A 9,835-nucleotide genomic window follows, 5' to 3' on the forward strand; every position below is an offset into this window, starting at 1 on the left:
GTTTCAAGGTTTCCATGGAAACATCCCTTGAGAAATGATTGCATAACAATTAAATGTTTTAATTATTGCTGCGTGCGCCTCGATCGAGATACTCTAATAGAGCAGTCACAGTAGCTATTAAAGTAGTGTGTAACAAGTTATTTAAGGTATTTTATGTACTATCAATAGGCTGTGACCTTTTTTTTCTTTTTTGGTCTCACCTTACCAAACCAGACAATGTAGTGCAGACTTTTGTTATGTCAGTGTATATCTCCACCTTCTAAACTGGAAACCCCCTTTATAAATTCCTAGATCTACCACTGGATATGTGTATAATATTGTCTAAACTTATGTCTGTGAGTACATGTAAACATTTGCAAATCAGAAATGCAAGCTACAAAACACAAGCAATTGTTTTGGCTATGTTGATTCAATAAAAAATAGAATCCGGAAGGTTTAACAAAAATAGTAAAATTTGCTAAAATTCATACAAATTGAACCTCACACATAAACCTGCTATCACGAGAGATATGTACCCCATAACAATGGCGGGTTTCTGGGGTTTCAACAGAAACCCCCTTTTAAATTTAGCTTAGTGGCATTCTCATTACATAAACATTGTTGTATTGACAATTTGTCATAGCAAACAACTATATACCAGTAGCATGCATGCAGTTGCACTTAACTAACACCATTTATAGCTATTAAACCATCAACAACACTTCACTTTTCATCTCCCACTGCATTAAAATGATCGAGATATTTTAATAGAGCAGTCAAGTAACTACTCTAATAGAGCAATCAAAGCTACAGCTTGTAGTCACCATATTTGCCCTATAGTTAGCTATAGTTTAAAGCATTGAATTTATTGTAATTGCTAACTAAAAATAGCCTAAAATCCAATCTCAGAGCTTCTAAACTCTCAAAAATTTCCAGAGAATTGTCATCAGATGCTTTATATAGCTACGTATACCAATTTTCAGAAACCCCTTTTAAAAATCCTAGATCCGCCACTGCATAATACTGTTTTTCATTGATAAGTATAATGCCTATTTAAGGTGCTAAGTACACTCTATTAGAAATGTAAACATATTCTGTGCATATTTCAAGCTTGTGCATGGAAGGGAAAAGTTGTGGTTCATGATTGAAGTCACTTAAACTTTAGAACAGAGTATAAGCTACATACAGACTTTCTGTAAAAACAGCGTAATATTCTTTGGAGCAATATCTTCAATTTGAAACCAATTTTGTGGATTTTGGATAATGTAAATGTGATTTAGTGACAGAAATGACAGTGTATGAATGCTAAATTCCTGTAAAGGTCACCAAAGGTCAAATCTGAAGTGGCTCCATGTTGAAAAATAATCTTTGTCACATGCAAAACTTTTTGTAAGTTCATGTTTTTAACCAATTAAGAGATGCATTTTTAAGGCTTAGAACCAGCTAACCATCACTCAGATTCCAAAAGGTAATGCTAATGATTTTTAAAAGTCTACACAGATTCTCTGATTAAGTATTCCTCCAGAGCTGTGTAACCTCCAGCTGGTATTGTCCCATATTGTTAATGATCATTAATTTTTGCTCTTGTAGTCTCTAGCTGCTACAGTACACATAGTTGCAGGATTAAAACCATTGCAATACTTACATTCTACACTCTTCATCAAGTAGTAACTTACATGGGAGTTTTGCAAATCATTTGAAATGTGTGCTTTAAACTAGGGGTGAAACGAATATTAAATTTTAGGTATTCGAATATTCTTCAAATTAACGAATGAATTAACGAATTATTCTTTAAGAATTTTCTGTATAATTAGGTGCTTGAAAGGGACAAAATCACTTTGATTACTACTAAAACTTTAAATGTTAAAAAAGAAAAGTCCTTACATGTATTATTAAGATGAAAAATTATATTTTAAAATGACAGTTTTCAGTTGTCAAAATGTTTTCAAGGTTAAATGTGTACATTATCCGATTAACGAATATTTAACGAATATTTCTTAACGAATATGAATAATTCTTAACAAACGAATAACAAATATTCGTACTATTTGTTTCAACCTTACTTTAAACATAACATTAAATCTAGAGAATTGTATTTCCTGAACATAATACTGCTAATAGAAGACTGGCTAATAAATAAACCTGTATTTACACATTCAGCTTATTAATAGCTAACTATAATAATTTTATAGACAGCATAAACAGATAAGCTGGCAAAGATTAAAGCCAAATATTTTTCCTATCATTGCATGCTCTCTGAAACTGCCTTATTAATTCTATAAGGTTGACCTTGCTTGCCCCCAAAGGAGAGAAAGTATCCAGTAAACAGATTTCTGTGTACAGTGATAGGCCAAAGTAGTGGAAATATGGACATGGTTTTTGATAGAAAATTGATAAGAAGTTAATATTGTGAAATATCCTCAAAACTAGCTATATTTAAATTTTAGCAATCTAAATTTTTGCTATACTTAATTTTTTTTGTGTAAGCCATGTATCATTAGAGAGCCATGATATTTCAATGAAACTATAATAGGATGTCATGGAGTGCTCACTCATAAATAGAAATTATCAATTAAACTTAGAGATGTGTTTAGTAAAACATAAGTTATTCAATATAGTAAATATGATGGGTTTTAATTTTGTAGATTGTTGAAAATAGCTGTCGTGCAAAGGGGTGTAGAGTGAGTTCATGGTGGCACCCCTTCTAAAATCGCTTTGTACATCCTAAGGAATAAGTGTACCAAGTTTGGGTTTGGTCCGGTAAATCACGATATTGCCTAAAATTTGACATAAGCGACTGGACTAAAAGGAAGGCATAGGGATGAATTAAGTCCATTTAGGTCTCAAGACTGGCTGTAATGAAAGCAAATTCACAACAGAGGTATTTATTCAACACCGCAGAGCTGTAAAGCCATCTCCAGGCTGACCAGAGCTCCAGTAAGGTCCCACACCACATGTACGGATTGCCACTGGGCTTGGAAAAGCAACCAGCAAAACCAGACCACTCAAGTCCAGCTGATTTTGATTGCAAAATTAGGTAGTTTATTCATGTAGCTTTGTGTCCTGGGTGAACAATCCAATCTGCTGACAAGGGCGATAAGACCACTTTCCCCAGACTGGGTCACATATACAGACTAGCATTGGCACCTGCCAATTGTGCAGGACCATTTCACATTAAACACAATGACAAATCGATGCATAGGGAATGAAGCATTAGAGCATACATGGTTAAGTTTCTTCATGCAAACCTTATAATTGTGAACATGCGCATTAACTTAACACACAGGTATACACTTCCTTGCTAATTGTTTTTATAATTTAGTGAAGTAGTTAACATCACTACAGGGGCGGATCCAGACTTTTTAAAAGGGGGTTCTACTCTGGAATTGCAACTTCAGCCCAACTGTATGTCAAAGACAAAAGAAAAAGGTCGTCACTTGCTGACAATAGCTGCATACCCCTTACCATAGATGCCCTCACCAACTATATTTCCTTATATACATATAGCTTGCTACACTGCTCCTCAAAAGACTACTATGACTGCTCTATTAGAGTATCTTGATCTTGACTGCTCTATTAGAATATCTCAAGTAAGAGAGGCTCTTTCAAAAGGGGGGTTCCATGAAACCCTTTGAACCCCCCTGGATCTGCCGCTGCACTAAGAATTGAAGATAAGAAGGCATTTACTCTAGGAAAAATTAAGAATTTTAAGGGATCTAAACCTGCAGATATACTAGTGATAATTTAATCCATAATAAGCCATTTCATTTTTGGGCCTAAGGTATATAATCAGACTAATTACTGATGATGTAAGTGTTGGAGTACATTTTTCCGTGAAAATACTCCAAGCCTCAATAGGCTCAATACATTTTTGACCTCTTTTAAAATTGTGTGGTTGTGTAACCATACCGTATATTCTAATAAACAGTGTACTGTTAAATGGACCAAAACCTGTCCTATACACATTGGTGGTGGTCTGGGATCAATCTGTCAAGGCAATCTTGTGTAGTGAAGCAATAAAGTTAATTGGTTTTTTGGGCTTATCATGCTAGTGATATTGTTAACGCCATGATTAGTAAGTTCACTACTACCTAAAATGTTAATTTACATTACAAAGAAGAGTCCTTACCAGTTTATTGTATTGTTAAACTTACCAATCACATATATCAATAGCGTATTTTGTCCACAAAACCATTCAGCATTATCGCTTCACTACTCAGGATTGCCTTGACAGATTAATCCCAGACCACCACCAGCATGTAGAGAAGGCTTTGGTCTATTTACTAGTATACTGTTTATTAGGTATACAGTATGGGTACACAACCACAGAATTTTAAAAAAGGGATAAAATGTACAGGAGCCTATTGAGGTTGTGGTATTATGGTTGACATAATGTACTCCAGCAGTCAATTAAGAAACCCTACAGAGTTAATGAATACTTCTATGAAAAATGAAAAGGCCTATTCAGTCTATACCCCAAGACTAAGACTGAATTAGGGATTAAATGTTCACTAGTATATCTACAGGTGTAGGCAACTTCCCTTGTTTCCCTACTTTTTTCCCCCTATGTTCCCTAATCGAACTTAAAATTCCTAATTTTTCCTTAAGCTTGTTTGTTTACTTTTCTGTAACCTTATTATGACTGGTGAACCCATGCATACCGCATCAAAAGAAATGATGAGCCAGAATTAATGTTTTCGTCTGAACGCATGCCCCAGCTATCAAACACTGCTTTGAAGGTGCAGTGGCCATTACGCTTCACTTTCAGGCTCAGCTATGTTCAGCCTGCTATACAGTGCTACAGGTGAAAAACAGTAGAAGTGCCTCTGCAACAATCCAGTCACCACAAAAATACGATGATTCACATGCCCCCAACTATCAAAAGCCTATCAATTACTGCCTCGAAAGTGCAGCAGCTATTACACTTTGCTTTCAGCTATGTTCAGCCCATTACACACCGTTACAAAATAACAGTGTTAGAATTGTCTCACCAGTCACCACGGAAATTACGAACAATTCCTGTTTACAAACGCGTACTGTAGGAGAGCCATGCATTGCGCTACCGTGATTCAACACCTTGGGCTGTCAGCAAAAAGAAATGGGACACAAAGGAGGACAAAGGTAAGTCTATGATGCGTGCATTGTATGTACTGTGGTATGCCAAAAGGCATGTCTCGGGATGAAGCGACGTCAAACAGTGAAAAAATCAAGCCCATAGCCATAGTCATTATCAAGTTACGCTTGCCTGAAGGCAGGCAGGCAGGCAGTTAGTCAGTAGAAAATTCCTTTGACTTTTTAAAAAAATTTCATAACAATTTGTTGGAAGCCTTTAGGATTGTACTGAAAACACTTTTGGGTCAGTCTGGTGGCGCCTGCCCCTTTGCATAGAGCAAGGGAATGGTCACTCTAGCATTCAAAATTTGTAGCGTGTTACCAAAAATAGGTAACACCACTGTGTTGTTGGTAATTGCTAAATATTTCTGACATTTGTTTTGGAGTTACCATAGATACCGTAATGCGTGAAAGAGTTTTTGTGAAGATGCGTTATGATTGAGGCTGCTTGTAGTCGCCAATAGGATGTTCTTTAAAACAACAAAAGATGGAGGTAGTGAAAGAGCCTTGTAGTTAGAATTGATGTACTCGTAAAGCTGCCTAATCAATATGGAAAGAATCTCAGTTGTGTTAGCAGCCTTTCATTAATCTATCTTGCGAAGTGCTTACTTTGTGTGACTGTTAGACGTGCCATTCTTGCTGCCATTATTGTGACATCATTTTTAAATTGCATTCCATTGTTACAACTCCATAATGCTAGAGTGACCAGACCCTTCCTCTTTATGCGAATGGGCGGGCACTGCCAGACTACTTTTGGGCGTGGTTATACTCATCCAATACTGCCAAGGTGCCAGGATGGAGTTGTGAAGCTGGTTTTTGGGTGATTTTTTTGGCTAGGACAACCCAAATCCCCATGATCCCTACTATACAGTACTACCATATTGTGTGATAGAACACATGGGACAAACACACAGACAAACAAACATACACCAAATTGGCCTGCCCATGCCTGCCCTATCAAATGTGCTACTATATGCTGTAAAGCAATACCAGGATGCTATGAACTTACTACAAATGAGCAAAGAAAAGCCATGATAGAAAATTAAGTAGCATGTAGTGCATAATACTCGCCCTATGTGCAGGACCATTTCAAATTCCACATCCAATGCATTGTGAATGATAGACCCAGGGGCGGATCCGGGGGGGGGGGGGGGGGGCTTTGGGGGCTGAAGCCCCCCCCCCCCCCCCCCCTTCATATTTAGGCTTTACTTGATCAATATGCTGAGTATTATAATGAAATTTTGTCTTAGCATAATTATATGATCACTAATAATACAAATACTCATAAAACCACCTTATAAACATCTTTCCAAGGTATTATCAGTGGATTTATGCTAAAGTTTATGTAACAAGGACCCGGATCAACATTGGAGGTGTACAAGATCGAGATACTCTAATAGAGCAGTCAGCTAACTACTCTAATAGAACATTCACTGGAAACATGTAGTTGGTTCTGTTATGGAATTTTTCCAAATCTGCCTGCACTTATACATACAATGGAGTGCATCAGTCTGTTTAAAGGGTTTCATTCATGCATCTACTTGTGTAGTTAATATGTATGGCAATACTTAATTCAGGTACACAATTTCCATTGAAAATGCTCTCAGATTCAATCTTGTATTGCTCAAATTTCAAAAGTTTCCACATTATTATTCTAACAAGCACCTATTCAGTGTTGTGCAATTGTGAGAGGGTGCATCATGTACTTGGTTGTCTGTACCTACCCAAACTTTTCCATTAGCAAAATGCTTCAGAGAGCCATACCTATAATCTAAAGGCAGTATATAAAATATCTAGATATGAATTTTATGTGGAAATGTCTCCAAATTACAGTATTTTAGCATCTATTTTTCAAAATTTTCCTGGGGGACATGCCCCCAGACCCCCCTAGTTCCAGCATGCTTCACACACCTCTACCCAAGAGATTAGTACCTTGAGTTAGCTCCCCTCTTTTATAAATCCTAGATCCGCCCCTGAGACCATTTCCTAAACTCTAACATGCATGGTCAACTTTATTTTATCATACAGCCCTAACAGTAATTGTGGTGTCTAAATATGCTGCTCAACAAAAGTATTGATAGGGAAAATTAATGCCGCAATATTCTTTCATTGCATGAGGAAGAACAAAGAAGACAGGCCTGACTGAAGATAAAAGGAACATGTGAGGATTAATTAAACAGCAGAACCATGCACATGTAAATATTACAGGTTTTTACAATCGAATTCGTTACCTTTGCAATTGACTTTATTCCAGATTATGTTACTTTTGCAGTAAAATTTGTCTTGTCTACAATTGAATTCATTGGTTTTGCATTAGAATTCATCGCGTTTGTACTAGGACTTGTCTGTAACAAGTGGTAGCTGCAGTAAACACGAAAACAATGTGTAGCAGCTGCTTCATGATTTACAACTGTTGTAAACAACTCTTTATAAGGCAATAATTCTTCTACTACAGCTTCTTCAACAGCATTCGCAATCGTGCTTTGCCATTGGTGATGGGTGTGGTTACTGGCAAACAAGTTAATTAACTCAAATATCTTCACATATAACCAGCTCCATGCAGTTACCCTGTAGTGTCTCAAGTGGTATTCTACATGGCAAGAATGATCCACCTTGTGATGAGCTGCCGGTTTATTGCAGTCAATGTACTTATGACGAATTCTTGTGCAATCCAATGCAAAACCAATGAATTCAATTGCAAAACTGACAAATTCGATTGCAAAACCAGCAACGAATTCAATTGTAAATGGGACAAATTCTACTGCAAAAGTGACGAACTCTACTGCAAATGGGACAAAGTCAATTGCAAAGGTGATAATTCAATTGCAAAAAAACCTGTATCAACAATAATATTATTGTTATCAACACATATGTCTAAACTATGCGGCACTGTAGTATGTGTCCTATCACATAGAAATTGTAGCATGGTCAATAGATATGTTGCAAGCAAAGATTGGAGTAAAATTAACTTAACACTCAGGTATATACTTTCTGACACTTAGGTTGATTTTTATAATTTAGGCAAGCAGTTTAACATATAAAGAATTGAAGTTACGAAAAAAGATGGCACTTACTCTAATATAAGGGCCAGTGGCAAAAGGGGACAAGTTCCATTTGAAAATTTAGACGACCATATAGTGGGCATTAAACAGAATTTGACACATAATTGAATTATTGTAATATTTGCTAAAATTCAATTTGAGACTAGGGATACGGCGATTATGCCGGCATAATTTTGGGCATAATAGGTATGTGTTAGAATTAGGAATTATGCTAGCAGTTTGAGGTGATTATTAAGCTTTAGCAGTATGAAAATCTGCAGGTTGCACAATTCAGTTTAAAAGATCGAGATACTCTAATAGAACAGTCAAAAACTCTAATAGAACAGTCACCGAATATTATTTACTTTAATAAAACAGTCACATTGAAATGAAATACTTTAATACAGCAACCAGCTAAAGAATTTAAGACTATTTAAACCTTAAATAGAAACGAAAATAGTCTGATATGGCAATAAACTGGCATTATTAGCCAATTATGTGGGGAATAATGGGCAATTCTCAAAAGCATAATAGGTGATCATTTGAGCACTGCTCAAAAGCATAATGCTCAATTTTTGGAACATAATAGCCTCATGCCTATTTGAGACTGCCATTAACTTTTAAATTCTATTGTTCACTTAGTGACAACATTATTCAAATGGCTAAAACAAGCTAGACATATCAGGCAGACTCATGTTCATGTTATAACTAATAAATGAATTTTTATACTCAGAACAATATACATTATGAATTAGACAGCTCTCTGTTAGATAGCCACTTCTTTGGCATCAAAGTAGTTGCAAACTACCACTAACAAGTTGTCATGGAGTAGGCCTGAGTCAAATATGTTCAAAATTTTGCCCAAAATGCTTTCAGGAATTTCCCAAAGTTTTCACCTATTATGCTTTTCAGCATTCCCATTATGCTTGCATTATGCTCCTACATTAGCAACATTTCTAACAATTATCTTGGAATATTTTAATCAGTTAATGCTCTATTAGAGTATTTCACTACAAATTGTGACTGTTCTATTAGAGAGTATCGATCTAAGGAGATATTTACAATACATTTGAGTACCCTATTACAGTTTGCAGTTTACACTGACTGCTTTATTAGGGATTATATAATTAAGCTCCATAATTAAGCTCCATCTATTTTCATAGAATTAAGCTCCATAATTTGAAATATTCACCTATTATGCTAGCATACCACTCCAACCTATTATGCTGGCATATTTGATGCAGGCCTATGACATGGAGTATTGCATACTGTAAACCTCTAAGTATATCAGGTGGTTTAGTTACATCATTATAAGTGAAAACTTATACCTGCTCAACTTATTATAGTTCTATCACAGCAGTAACAAAATAAACTGATCATTTCCTACACATGTACAATGTGTACATATACAATACATTAGCTATAAACAGTGTCTTGATGGTGGGGTGAAGATGAGTGATGGAATACCCTACCATGTCCCTTATGTCTACAGGGTATATGACTACATGAACTGTTTATGGTAACATACACACAATATTATAATAACACTATTAGTAATAGTTCTTGTTATTAGTGTATGTATATAACATGTGTGAATCCCTAAATGTGTTTGGTGATCACCAGTTACTATAGTAACCATTCATCTAATGTGTTTGTTGTGTAAACAACATGTTAACATTATTATTACTAATTTATTGTTGTTG

The sequence above is a fragment of the Dysidea avara genome, chromosome 9 (genome assembly GCF_963678975.1).
Source record: "Dysidea avara chromosome 9, odDysAvar1.4, whole genome shotgun sequence".
NCBI classification, from domain to species: Eukaryota; Metazoa; Porifera; class Demospongiae; order Dictyoceratida; family Dysideidae; genus Dysidea; species Dysidea avara.